Source organism: Pseudonaja textilis, chromosome 1 (assembly GCF_049901715.1).
Source record: "Pseudonaja textilis isolate UNSWEBS1 chromosome 1, rPseTex1.2, whole genome shotgun sequence".
Classification (NCBI taxonomy): domain Eukaryota; kingdom Metazoa; phylum Chordata; class Lepidosauria; order Squamata; family Elapidae; genus Pseudonaja; species Pseudonaja textilis.
Window position 1 is genome coordinate 67,699,957 of NC_141990.1, and position 14,161 is coordinate 67,714,117.

At 38.2% G+C, this 14,161-nt stretch overlaps 1 protein-coding gene across 13 annotated transcripts in view; it reads right to left on the bottom strand.

The window, feature by feature from the left end:
- The window catches only part of CHRM3 (cholinergic receptor muscarinic 3), a 260,500-nt gene extending 246,664 nt beyond the window's left edge, over positions 1–13,836 (bottom strand). For 6 of the 13 annotated variants that reach the window (XM_026705231.2, XM_087937102.1, XM_087937087.1 and 3 more), the window contains exon 1: positions 13,088–13,836. The gene's annotated coding sequence lies outside the window, so the exon portion shown is untranslated. Of the gene's footprint in view, positions 1–12,653 lie in introns of all 13 variants that reach the window. The other 7 variants (XM_087937114.1, XM_087937064.1, XM_087937071.1 and 4 more) reach the window with 5 other exon arrangements.
- Positions 13,837–14,161: the final 325 nt, after the last annotated feature.

A 14,161-nucleotide genomic window follows, 5' to 3' on the forward strand; every position in this document is an offset into this window, starting at 1 on the left:
CAATATTTCTTTTTAAACATTACTTACATACCTAACATAAGATATTTTGCATTTACATCATGTATCTGTTAACTATTGCATAACTTATAATCAAATACAAGCAATATATATTCTTTGATAAAATATTGTCATAAGGCTTATTAGGCTTCATGAATTGTGGTACAAAATATTAAGAAAGTATAGAATAATAACTTTATTGTCACTTTGAATGTACACTAATCGGCATACATTAAAATTAAATTTCATTGCATACAGTTCTCAAATATACCTCCAATATAAACTACATAAACATGACAAAATAAATAAATACAAAATTATGTATATACCCACATATATTATATGACACAGAGAAATAACACAGTCTAGTTTGGATGTATATATGTTTATGATGAGAAAAACATATCTTGCAAGTTTACCAGATGGATGGTATAGGGAATAGTATTTTAAAGTGCAGATAATAAATTATTTAATTTGATGTGTTTTGTATTTTTTGTGATCTAACTTAAGCATTTTAAATAGAAAAGATGTGATAAAGACATAGTCTCCTCCTTATCCAAAAACCTTCTCTCTTCAAAGCTATTTTTGTAACACTTTACTTCATCTTTTCTTCATTGTATGGTTGGCAGTGGGAAAACCAGAACTCTAGAGAGGATATCAAACATGAACACACCATATAGTTTCCAAAAAGCAGTAAAATATCAGAAGTTTTATCTAAACACTTTTCTTCAAGATAATCTGTAAAATATCAATTGAATTATTCACTCTGATTGCACAGTGTATCCTTTCTCACTGAGCTATCATGACTTGAAAGACTGACTGATCACATCCACATCTAGGGAAAGAAGACTTTCTCCAAATTATTAATTTCTTACCATAATACAATTTTCCTTTGTAACATTAAACTTAAACTCATGTTTGGGTGCTCTTGTTCTACCTTTCCCTTTGAATATTCCTGTCTGTTGTAAGTCCTTAAAAGTTTCTTATTTGTTTCTTTTCAAACAAATACTTCTCTGTAGTACAACTTTTAAAACTGGGTAGAGCAGATAGTAATAGTTACCATTGGCTCTGCCATTAATGAGCTTGTACAAACAATATGACAGTTGTTCTCAAACAGGAATTTTTAGTTTATGTTGAAACAAAAAAGGCTAAGTAGATTTTGAAATTTGAATATCATCCAAAAGCAATAGAATAGGGTTCTAATAAGTGGAAATGAGTTAGGAATAATGATATAGGTCCAATGAGAATGGGGGGAGGGGGAGAGGATGTAAAAAGGGAGTAATGTGGGGGAGAGGAGGAAGAATAAGAGAGGAAAAACAATTCAGGAAAAGCTATGGAAAAACATTCAGAAATCATTTCAACATGTTGAATGAACAGCAATTGTAGAAATGGTTGAAGCAATAGCAATAGCACTTAAGACTTATATATAGCTTTACAGAGCTTTACAGCCCTCTCTAAGCAGTTTACAGAGTCAGCATATTGCCCCCAACAATCTGGGTCTTCATTTTACCCACCTCAGAAGGATGGAAGTCTGAGTCAACCTTGAGCTTGGTGAGATTGGAACTGCCTGCAGGCAGCCAGCAGGCAGCAGAAGTAATCTGCAGTACTGCACTTAAACCACTATGCCACCATGGTTCATGTATGATACATAGAGCCTTTCAGGAAGAATCCTGCAGAAAAATATACTCAAATCCACAATAATAAGAATCCTGCATTACCTTTGCTGTGGAAGATCTTATCTTAATTCCACATATTCTAGATTCACCCACGGTGGAAAGCTCTCAGTATGAAGGAAATAGGTGGCAAGTATTTTTGTTAATGGAAAAGCAAAATACAAGTGGCTTTTAGTATGTATGTTTGTGTGAGTGTGCGTATGTATGTACAAAAAAAATGCTTCCCACCCCACTCCTCAAATGTGTGAGGCACAGCACACTTGGTGTGGTAGCACATCAAGAGTTCCCACTACAGCACCCAATAGCTGTATATCTATCTATATGTTGACACAAACACACATATGTAGTATACATAAAGGAAGGAACACAGGTTCATAAAAAGAAATGGTTACTATAGTCAATTGATTGAACAGTTTATATTAAGAGATCTATCAAGCTAGAAATAAAAGGTAGAAAGTATCAGTCAAAATAAAATATTCTTAGCAACTTTCTCCAGCCAAGAATAACATATCACTCTAGCTACGCATGATCAAAATATCCACCTAAAAGCCTTTCTATTCATACAATACAAGTACGATATCAGTTTTTATCCTGCAAAAGGAAAGGCTTGATAACCTAAAATCACCAACTCCTTTAGCAGGTCTGTGTCCTGAATTCACCCCATGATTGCAAGTTCCTGCCTCCAGAAAGCACCATCTGAGACAGAAGGAAAGCAAAAGTGACTTGCTAGATCTAGAATAGATAACCTGGTGCTTTCAAGCAGTTTTGAGCTGTAATTCCCAAAGTTTCTTGGCACTAATATCTGCCCAGGAAGTCCTATGCAATTATTTTGAGACATTTAAAGAAGTAAGCAATCTGGTGTCTTCCTGGAGTCATATACCTTTGTTAAAGAGTATAGAAGTAAAGGCTTTCAGTCACCAAGTATAATAAAGAATGATAGTATTGATCCCTAAAAAGCCACATAATTTTTGTAATGATATTCAAAAGCCAGAATGACCATTCACAGTCCACTTTTAATAAGAAACCTTTATAAGGAAACAAGCACAGGCTAAAAAAAAAAAAAGACAAGACTGGGTGGTAATCCCATAATTTCTTTGTTCTCATGACTTTAAAGAAATACTTGACTAGCCAACTAGTTCATTCCTCCCTAATTATAAAACCAGCTTGGTCACTTTGTTGTTTGGTAAGAATAAATCAAGAAGAGAAGATTTGAATTCACTCACAGGGGAAGTACTAGTACTATAGGTGAAAAGCATCTGGGTGTTGTAATCACAAGTTCGTGCATAACACAACAGCATGATGTAGCTGCTAAAAAGTAAGTGCTATTTGGGGTATATATGAGTTCAGATAACAGCAAATAATTATTTTAATCTATTCAGGCTTGGTAGATCACTTTTGGAATACTGTGTTCAGTTTTGAGCATGACAGACTAAAAACAATATTTACAAATTTAACATACAGAAAGGTGACACGCAAATGATGACGTAAATGAAAGGAAGAGTTGAAAGAAATGGATAGGTTTATCATGCTAGAGAGAAGTCTGAGGGAAGATGTTAACAGTGGAGTTCTTTTACATTGTTCTGAAGGGTCTGACTAGAACTAGGAAATACACTCAGGTTAGCTATTTCTTCATACCAAGAGCTGCCAAGCACTAGAATGTTTTGCTTTAAGAAGTGATATATTCTTCTTTGTTGGAGGCCTTTCAAAAGAGGTTGGATACCTATCTCCAAAATACTTTTAACAGCTCCTGCACCAAACAAGAGACCCCTTTCAACTCTATGGTTCCTGAGTATATTTTTGATCAAAACTGATTTATTTAGGATGCAACCCAAGAATTAATTAGTTGCATATTAAAATAATTCAGTGAAGCCAAACCTTATTAAAATAAAGGAACATGATGATACTACTTTTTAATGGATTTATCAAGTGGTTATAGAAGAAGAAAACAGCTTATGTCAAACTTTCTCTTGATCTTCAGCTTCTCACTGTCATCTGGATTGCTGATGGGGTAGTTGATAGGGAAGGAATAGCATGTACGTCTTTACATTGTCCTCTCTCTTACACTCTCTCTGATATACACTTACTTATTTTGAAATAATTTGTTTTCAAATAAGAGCAAAAGTCCTGAGGCAGACAATAAAAATGTCAGGCCTCTGCTAATCAGGCCTTATTTGATTCAGACTAAGGATTTGGAAATATAATTCAATTTAAGTTTGTGATCCAAGGACATACTGATTCAAGCTGCTTAATGTTGTTTTAAAAGTCTGTAGGCTTTAATGGGAAGCACTTAAATGCTTGTGGCTGCATCATTTTTGGCAGAATGAGATGAAAATTGCAAGAATATTAGAATCTTTAGAGGGCATTAACCTTGCCACATTTGACTTGGATATTATAAAGAGGTTCACCACAATTAAACTTTGAAATATTCTCTCCATAATTCTTACAGGAAGAACAACATTGTAGGTAAAATAGCATACATCAAGAAAGGACAGCATAGCAATCTTCCAATTTTCCAGAAAACCAGAAACTGTATTGAATCAAAGCAAAAAGGATCATCCTCATCAATTAAAAAATATTGAGTATGACATAATACCAGGCACGCCCATTGATTTGTGCTTATGAGGAACTGTAACTCTGCTGCTCCCATCACCAGATGGTTTAAAGTACCAAAATGATTGGCAACTTGGCCTCTCCAGGAAAAACATCCCATTTCAATAGGGAACCAGAATGGGCAAGCCTCATTAACAAATCTTAGGACTTGGTTGTACACTGGGGAGAATGTTGCATTGACTTTTCAGATGGGTGAGTTAAAGTGCTTTACATCAGATCCTTAACCGAAAGAAAAACATACAAGCACAAATTATGCTTTTAATGCTGGATCTTATTCTACCACAACAGCCAGGCAGCAAAAATTACAAAGATTATAATTTTGAGAAAAAGAAAATATTAATAGATTCTTACTAAGGAAAGGTAATGGGGAATTCCCCCATTTCATTTCCCTTACCTGCTGCTTAGAATGATGATGGCACTTGTCCAAGTAACAGGTGGTAGGAGCTAAAATGAAGTGAGACAAGACTATTCCAGTGCTTCTTGCAGACCCTCCTTTATACCTATTGTTAGTAGGGTTATATCTAGCACTCTTTTTCTTCTTTCCTTCCTGATTTAAATCAATTTTATGTGCAGCAAGGGCAGGTTTTTTTTTCAAAGGAGCACTAAATCTGGATCTGAAAACTAGGTCTGGTGCACCAAACCTATAAGAACTCTGAAGCAAAAGTCTTTTGTTGAAGCTGATCCAAGACAATATGGCAATGAGGGCAGTATCCAGTGACCTAAGAGTGAGGGGTGATTCTGCAGCAATTAAAGTGGCCCACAGGAAATGGGCAGATCCCAGTATGACATATCAGCAGTCAAAACCTCAGCATGTTAGACCATGTTTATGTTGGAAGGAATGAGCCTTACTGTTAGTACATAAAATCATCAGTGCTAGAGAGGATAAGGTTTGCTCCCCATTTATACAGAGTATCTTGCTCTGCTACTGTTGGTGTGGGTTGTGCTTCCTCCTCGATAGTTTCTTCATGAGATAATTAAACAATTCTATAGTTTAACTTGTAAGGAAGTAGCAAGGAAAAAACCACATCCCTACCAATACTGGAAAAGCAAACTAGTGTATATAAATGGGAAGCAAACTCTACACTTACCACAGATGATGTTATCTCGTCAGGTCATGAAATATCTGCAAACAAACAACTTTGGAAAAAAGCAGGGACTCCACAATTCAACCTTGAGCTACTGTATATTGATTTCTATTAGCAGGGTGCTATAATGGAGAGCAAGAGGGTCATGGCAATTCATTCATTGTCTTTATCATTACCATTTTTCTACCATTCTTATAAGCAATAAAGATTTGAGCCAATATCTGCAAGCCTGTACTGGCATTAATTCATTGCCTAGAGATCTAAATCTACCCTAATCATATGTAAATTAAGCATAAGGTTTAGCACAAGAGCGTGGACTAGACTGGTTAGTCATGAGCCTATATTCAGAGAGCTGTGTTTTAGTCCAATTTAGGTTGTCAGAACCAGCATGAAACTCTCCAGTACTTTCATTAGTAGTAGAAAGTCTAAAATTATGGTTTGTGGTTACCACTTGAAAGCTAAGAAAACAAACAAAAGCAGCATTTGCCTTGCCACCACAAAAGAGCTCCAAAAAACAGAGTTAAGTGGGTTATAATATTTATTGGTACCTACTCATATTCCCAGCCTAATGATGGGAAAGATTGAGGGAAAAAGAAGGGGATGACAGAGAATCAGGTGGCTGGATGGAGTCACTGAAGCAGTAGGTATGAGCTTAAATGGACTCCAGGGGATGGTAGAGGACAGGAAGGCATGGAAGAAAGTTGTCCATGTGATCATAATTGGTCGGTCAGACACCACTTTGCAACTAACAACAACAACAACTCATGTTAGAGACCCCATCACTCTGTTCCACTCTCATTCAACATTATTAGAAATAGGCTGCAGTTATGCTTATTGTTGGCAATAACCCAGAAGCAGCACAAAAGCCATTCAATCTATAAATATCTTCAAAAGACAGTGAACAATTTGAAGCCTCCTGGCTGCTCGATGAAGTAGTGGGCTCTCCTCCACTGGAGGCTGGATGGTTATGGTAGAGGCTTTCTTAGAGATCTTGCATCAAGTAGACAGTTGAACCAGATAACCTTTAAGCTTGTTTCCAACTCCATGAGTCAATTCTTTATATGGAAGAGTTGTCTCTACTTCAGTTCATGAATCTGCTTCAATTACATGGTTTTATCAAAGCTTTGTCAAATCAAAGCATTGCTTCAAAGATTTTCACAGCCCTTAAAATATTTTCTATTATATAGAACTGGTTTATGCCCTTTTAAAATCACACGTAAGAATCTGTATGTATACTTCATGTCATGCATATGAACACTGCACTGAATTCATTTTAAATTATGTTTCAGGAGAGAGGATTAATTCTGACTTCATTGAGGTAACTAGCAAACATCACATATCAGTTTTGGTATTATTACTAAAAGCACAAGGAGCAACAATTAGAAAAGAAAAAGGCAGATAAAGAAAATAAAATATCAATATTTAGTAACATAACAAAATACAATCACCATTTATCACTTGACTTTGTGATAACACTGCTTGATTGGTCCAGTTTCACTTTTGCATTCTGAAAAGCAGATTATTACCAATGTAAAGCCTTCTGAATGATAATTACCCATGGTGGTTGTAACGTGTGAAGTAGTAGCCCAGCATATTTGAAGTCTGCTGTTAAGCAATTAATTTAGTCATTAGGTCACTGTCCAAAATAAAACATGGGTTAAACATGGCATCTTTCATTCATTTAGTTACAAGTGGATTTATGTCATTTCCTTTTTATTCATTTGGCCATATTTCAGCTGATAAAAATTTAATTAATAGAGGAGATGCTACAACAGATCTTGATAGAGGAAGCAACTTTCCATGAGAAACAAAGGGGACTAAGTCCAGTGGGTGAACATGATAACCCGAATCAAGGAATGTTGAAAATAGTCTGAAGATGAAAGAAATTGTTTCAGTGGAAGAGATTTGATTCCTGATCTGTATTATCTGGACGATGGATTGCTGGCATTAGATACAAGCTACACCTCAAAAAGGCCAGGAATAATATATTTGCCCAAAGTATGTTGATCAGAAGGTCTTCACAATGAATCCTCTAAGGACCAGAATCAGAAATGAAAAATTGTAAGGAGTTGTACACTGCAAGAGTAAATAAGAGAACAACTAAACGAAGACCAATAGAATCACTCAGTGAAAAATCAGAAAGGGCACTGGAGTTCATCATTTTTGTGTGTGTGTATTCTAAAATCATGAAAAGTTGACATGCTTTACTTCTCTTTAAGAAACAAGAATGACTAAAATAACTGGAAGAGAATAAATGGTGTCCTTGTCTTCAAAAAAAAGTTTGTGAAGGAGAAAAATTACCAAGGGAAAAACATATTAATCTGACATAAATATTTGTGAAGATTTTAGGGGGGAACTTAAGAAAAATTATCTACAAACATCATTAATAATTCATCTTGAATTTTCCACAACCAAGTCTTTATTAATGATGTTTGTAGATAATTTTTTTTAAGTTTCCCCCTAAAATCTTCACAAATATTTATGTCAGATTAATCTTATTTATGTCAGACTAATCTTATTCCCACACTTTGATCAGGTAATTTGAATAGTAGTGTCCATGGTGCTCTCTGACCCTGTTTTCTTGCAGATGTTTTGTTACCCAGCCAGGTAACACTTTCAGTTCTCTGAACCTCAGTGCTCTGCTCAATACTGAAAATGTTACATAGCGAGATAATGAATTGTCTGTAAGAAAACAACCATACTCAGAGGGCATGTACAGCTCGACAGTTCAACCCTGAATTATATATATTGTCTTCTATTGGTAAGTTGAGTAGATTGTGACAACATTGTAAGTGGAGTATGTTTAAGTTCAAAGCACACATTACAATTAGGAAAGCAAGTTAAATATAGGTGGCTCAGTGGCTCTAAATATAGAGTGCAGTGGCTCAGTGGCTAAGACACTGAACTTGTCAATCAGAAGGTTGGCATTTCAGTTGTTCGAATCCCTAGCGCCGCGTAATGGAGTGAGCTCCTGTTACTTGACCCAGCTTTTGTCAACCTAGCAGTTCAAAAGTACGTAAAAATGCAAGTAGAAAAATAGGCACCACTTTGATGAGAATGTAACAGCACTCTGTGTGCCTTCGGTGTTTAGTCATGCCGGCCATATGACCATGGAGACGTCTTTGGACAGCGCTGGCTCTTTGGCTTAGAAACGGAGATGAGCACCACCCCTAGAGCTGGAAACAACTAGTACTTATGTGCGGGGGAACCTCCTTTACCTTTAGAGTGCTGTTGGGTGAATCTCTAGCTGAGCTGAACACTTTGCTGAAGGAGCATTTATCCATGGTTTCTTATCACATTGGAGTGAGAAAATACAAAAAAATAGCCTTAAGTTAGAAAAGTGAACTGAAAATAACAGAATGGATTTTAAGAGAAAAGAGATTTTAAAATAATTATTTCATTTAGGAAACGGAAAATCAAATACCTACAGAATGGAGGATATATGGAGTATCTGTGTATGCATGTCTATGTATGCATTTTTTTGAGCAAGAAGATCTGCATTTCAAAAATGCACACAGGTATTTCCAGCCACAAAGAGATAAAGAAAACTCCTTCTTTGGTGACTTCAAGAAGTAATTTTGATTCTGGTAACCCTAGTCATAAACTAGTCATAAATCAGCAGGGTGTGTGGTGCTAAAAAGGCAAATGTAATCTTAGGCTTCTAAAAAGTTAAAATTTCCAAATCACAGAGAATTCATAGTGCTATTTTATCTAGCAGAAGTATCAGATATCACCTTAAATAAACAGACTGGAGCATCCCATGTTCAGAAGGATCCAAGAAACAAGTTAGTTCAGAGAATGGTAAAAAAGTTGGACATTAGAACCTAAGGGTAGGAAAAATTAAGAGAATTTGGTATTTTTAGAGTTCAGAAAAAGCAACTGAGATGGAATATGACAGAATTCTTTAAGTATCTGAATAGGTGGTGAAGATCTGTTTTATTATGTTTCAGACTACTGAATATGGAATGGGAGGAGGGAGTTAAATGATGCTTGATTCCAACTGAATGGTAAATAAAATGTAAGAATAAATAAACAAACAAACAAACAAATAAATAGCAGTTTAGCAACAGAACCAATTCTTGAGGGAAAAGATACTCTTCATCAGATACTCAAGCAGAGATGGCTAGCTATCTCTTAGCTTCTTCCAACTCTATGACTGTAAATATCCCTTAATTCGGTTAAAGCTAGTAATCCATCCTCAAATGTATTGTTTCAGAAACCTTTTCATCAGTTTTATAAAAACAGCTGGGCTAAACACAAGTGGGTGGAGATAACACAGATTAATGTGCTAGTATAAATATTATATTTGGGGAAAAGATAGATGGGCAAATGCTATAATATAAGCGAGTTGAATGAAAACAGGCAAGGCCTTATAGAATAGGCAGTTTAGTTTGAAACAATTTGATACATCTAAAAATGCAAATATCCATGTACACTAATAGCTATTTATAGTTACTGCTTTCTTTATTACTCAGGATTAGCGGCAAATGTTATTCTTTGCACTAAAAGAATTTTCCAGCCAATGCCAAATTCTATCACTATTACAGATGATGCCTTAGGAACTATTACAAAATACTGCTACTTGCATCAGAATAATGAACAAAGTATAAATCCTAACCAAACAGAACCAAGCTGTCATAAATTGTATTTCATATGATTTCAAGAAAAATACAATGCTGAGGTTTTCAAGAACAGCCAGCTAAGCAAATTTCAGATCCTCTCAACATTCACGTGTGTGTATAATTGATTTAAATATAAAATAATTCCAAAGGCTATTTTGAATAATTTTTCTCTATTGTTACAAACTAGTAGATCAAAAATAATCTTTCCTATAGCTCTAATCTATCCAATTTAAAGGGAAAATAAGTCTTCTTATGCAAATAGGCATAAGGAGAGCCTAAGATCTGAATCTCTAAAGCAATAACCTTATCCCCCTACTTGTTATCCATTTTACCCTTTGAGCTTTTAATGGGATAAAATGGAATAAAATACTGAAGAATTAGGAAAGCTGCACTATAGGCTATGTGAATCAGTTTAAGTTTACAAATTATTACTAGGAACAGCTAGCATGAAATAGTTTTTTTCCTGATGTCATATAACTGGCCATAAGGAGTGAGATAATATCTTGTGTTCCAAGCTCTATTCCAAACCATTTTAAGCAAACCAAACACTATGTCTGATTAAATATCCAGATGCAAACAAAATCAGACTGCAGTGCATTATTAAGTCACTTTAACATTTGAAACTGAGGAACACAGTGAAATTCCACTATAAGTTTCAAAGCAAGTTTTTTTATTAAAAAAAAACAAAAAACAATTGAAAGTATTCATAAGCTGTAGCAACATGTTTATTTTAAAAATAAGACACATGTACAGACACACTTTCTACTAAGTATTGTGCTTAGGACTTCATTATCTTTGGAGAGTTTAAATGTCTTTTTATGGAGAAATTTAAAATGAGATCAAAGTTAAAAGGTATTTGGATGATATAGGATGACATAAATAATCTGACATGGAAAGATACATATTTCTGTATATATTTGGAATTTTGTGCTATAGAAGTATACACATAGAATGTAATTATGCATATATTGTTTTGCAAGTAACTTATTCTTTAAAACATTTCCAGCAGAAAAATATAATTTACTGTACCTACTCTAGAAATTCTGATTCTACAAATCTTTCAGTTTAAATTTCAAGGAAAAATATAACCAGTGTATTGCATAACACATTCATGGTTACCTTACCAATGATTTTCTTTAAAAAATAAATAAATCCTGGGTTCACCTAACAAACTGCACAAAAACCTGTGCAGTTAGAGTTTACACATCATTCTAGGTTAAAATGTAGTTGAGTAGCTTGTGGGTCAGTATCTTGCACACACAGGCACTGAATCACAGGGTGTGGAATCTGTTACCAAAGAGGGGGTTCCGAATTAAGTAACAACAGTGAATATCAGTCTCAATACCAGAAAATAAGAGTTTAGGAAAGTGCAAGTGATAAACAGATAGCAAAGTCTGCTAGCACCCCACATTTTGTCATGTTATTTCAGTGCAGGAGTAACAAAAAATTGACTAAGGGTTTCAAGAAGATCACTTTGAACATGTAAACACAATATATTAAAATGGACATTAATAAGGATATGTATTCTATATACATTTTCATAAAGAAGTCAGCACACACTATTCTTACAGTTTCTAGAACGGATAGCTGTTTTAGTGTATTGGGGAGAGGGGAAGAGGAGGAAGGGAGGCAGATGGGAAGAGGGAGAGGGAGAATTAAAACCTTTATAAAGTGGCTTGCAGTCTACAAAAAAAAAAAAAAAAAATTGCCATTATAAATTTGTTAGTCTTTACAGCGCCTCTGAATCTTGATTGACAACTCCGGTAAGACCCCCCAAAGACAGTATCCTTCTCATGTAGGCAGAAGAGAAAAACAAAATTCCTGTTTTGCCCAGTGACATCTATTGAATTCCTGACAAAGGAGTGATTTGAACTGAGGGCTTCCTTATGTGGAGCTCAGCTTCTTCAGAGATATATTATCCTGCCCTTTAAAAATGAATCCAGATTTGAGGGGGGGGGGGGGAGGAAAACCTCTGTTCATTTGAAGTCCACCAATGAATCCACCCTGTCTCTGACTCAGTAAATGGAGAACCATTTTCACCCCCTTCTTTCTCTCCCGCCCCGCTCCTTTTAAGAGTCATTACAGAGACTGCATACCAATTTGCAAGGAGGGTACATCTCAGGTAAGGCAACTTTACAAAGATGTCTCAGACAAATCCATTTGGATCCAATCCTTAAAGCACACCTGGTCAACTCGAAAAATGAGTCTCTCCTTAACAACCAATGTAAATGAATTATTAAGACAGGCTTTTTGGGGGTGGGAAGACAGCAGCGATAAACAGGTAAGCATAGTTTACCTGTACAGTATTTTTACATAGCAATTAAACATAGAAAGGTTCCTTCCAACGTGGTGTAAGGTGATTTATTATCAGTATTTGCAAGTATTCCAAACTGAAAAGTGGTAGTGGGCATTTTAGACTATTGGACGTGTGGGGGCGGGGGGAACGACTGTTATATACTGACCTAAGGAGGCGGAGGGGGGAACATTTAAGGAATCAAACTAATAGTTTTATTCCTACTGAACCTGTGACTCCCCCCCCGAAATCCAACCCCGAGTTTAAAATAGGCTTTCTAAATCATAATCCTCGCGATTGCCCTAGAAGGAAGAATAGCCGTTTCGGCGCTTCTATTCACACCTGGATGACTGAAGGAACAAGGCAGACAAACCTGGACGCCTCGTCACCACGCCGACAAACCGACACCGAGTGGCAGTTTAGCTTAAGGAAACCCCAAGGATTCCCGAGCTAATCCGTCGAAAACGCGCCGGCACTCACCGGCGAGCTGTTTTGCGCTGGATTTAACGAGGCGCGCTCCGAACGAGGCGTTCCAGCTGTCCTTTCCCGGCTTTCAGGAACTCCCGGGTTTCTGAAGGCGGATTCTCCGCTCCGGGGTCGACTTTTTAAACTCGAGTCCGCCAAGCCGCTCCGTTCTGGCGCGGTCGCCCCGAAGCGATTCCTTGCCGGAAACTTTGGGATCCCAACCGGGGGGGGAGCGCGAGCTTAGGCGGGGCGCGCAAAACCTCGCGGCGAAAGGTTCCCCCCCATCCCCACCCCCAGAAACGAGAGATTTTCAGACTCCGAAGCCGAGAAGGAAACTCCTACCTTGGCTGGTCGCTTCGCTGGTCGGCTGGGTGGCTGAGCCGGGGCGCGCACCCTCCAGGTGTTGGGAAGAGGCGCTGCCAAAGAGGGCTTGAGGCAAAGGGAGGAGAACGATGCCACCCACCCACCTCCTCCACCCTCTCCTCCTCCTCCTCCTCCTCTCAGGCGAGGCGAGCAGGCGCCCGGGTCAGGGCTCCTCCGCTTTCCAAGCGCGCGCTAATCGCCAGCTGGACGCGCCTTGCACCTGTGTGCCTGGGAGAGGCAAAAGGCTTCCGCTTGGCTCTTTCTCTCCCTTTCTCCGCCAAGTCAGAGCGGAAACAAGCTAAGGCGCCCCAGTCCTCTTCTTCTTCTCCCTCTCCCACCCGGGCCACGTCTCCGTGCTCCCTGTCTAGTGCCGGAATGTCCGAGCCGTCGTTGGGAACCGCATCCACCTCGGCCTCTCCGCCCCCTTCAGCCGCACGCCAGGAGCGGCCACTTCCCAAACGCACCGCTCATTGGCCGGCCCGCTGCTGACCTCACTCAAGCCGTTCGCGCCCGCCTAGTGGATTTTCCTCGGCGAGCTTTTTTTTATTATAAGGGGCGCCCGCTAGTGCTGCCCGGCTCGCCTCAGGCGGCCGCTTCCCTCTCTTCCAGGCACGCACTCCCGGGTACGCTGAATAGCCTCCCTGGGACTTCTCTTCCGCCGATCAATTGCACGGTGCTAAAGATGACGAAAAAAGCAGGCAGCTGGCTGCTAATCCCCACTGAGAATTGTTGGGCTGGGCAGGATGAACATGTGACGTAAAACCGGTGACAGCCGTGGCATAATCGGAGGGGTGCAAGATGGCAATTGCGGAGACGCCAGGCGCTTCCACACAATCGTCCTTTCTGTCCCCAATCTGAGCGTAAATAATCCGAGACTGAGAACAGGCAATCAACGCTGGCACTGAAACGTCCAGTTGACCAACCGAGGGATGCAAAGAACATCACAGATGCCTTGCATTCAGCTGTCCCTGACCTTTATTCTCCCCCCCCCCCTCCCACAGTCCATTCCGAAAAGAAAATCAATAACCAGGGCGCCCCTCCCTCCTTGATGTG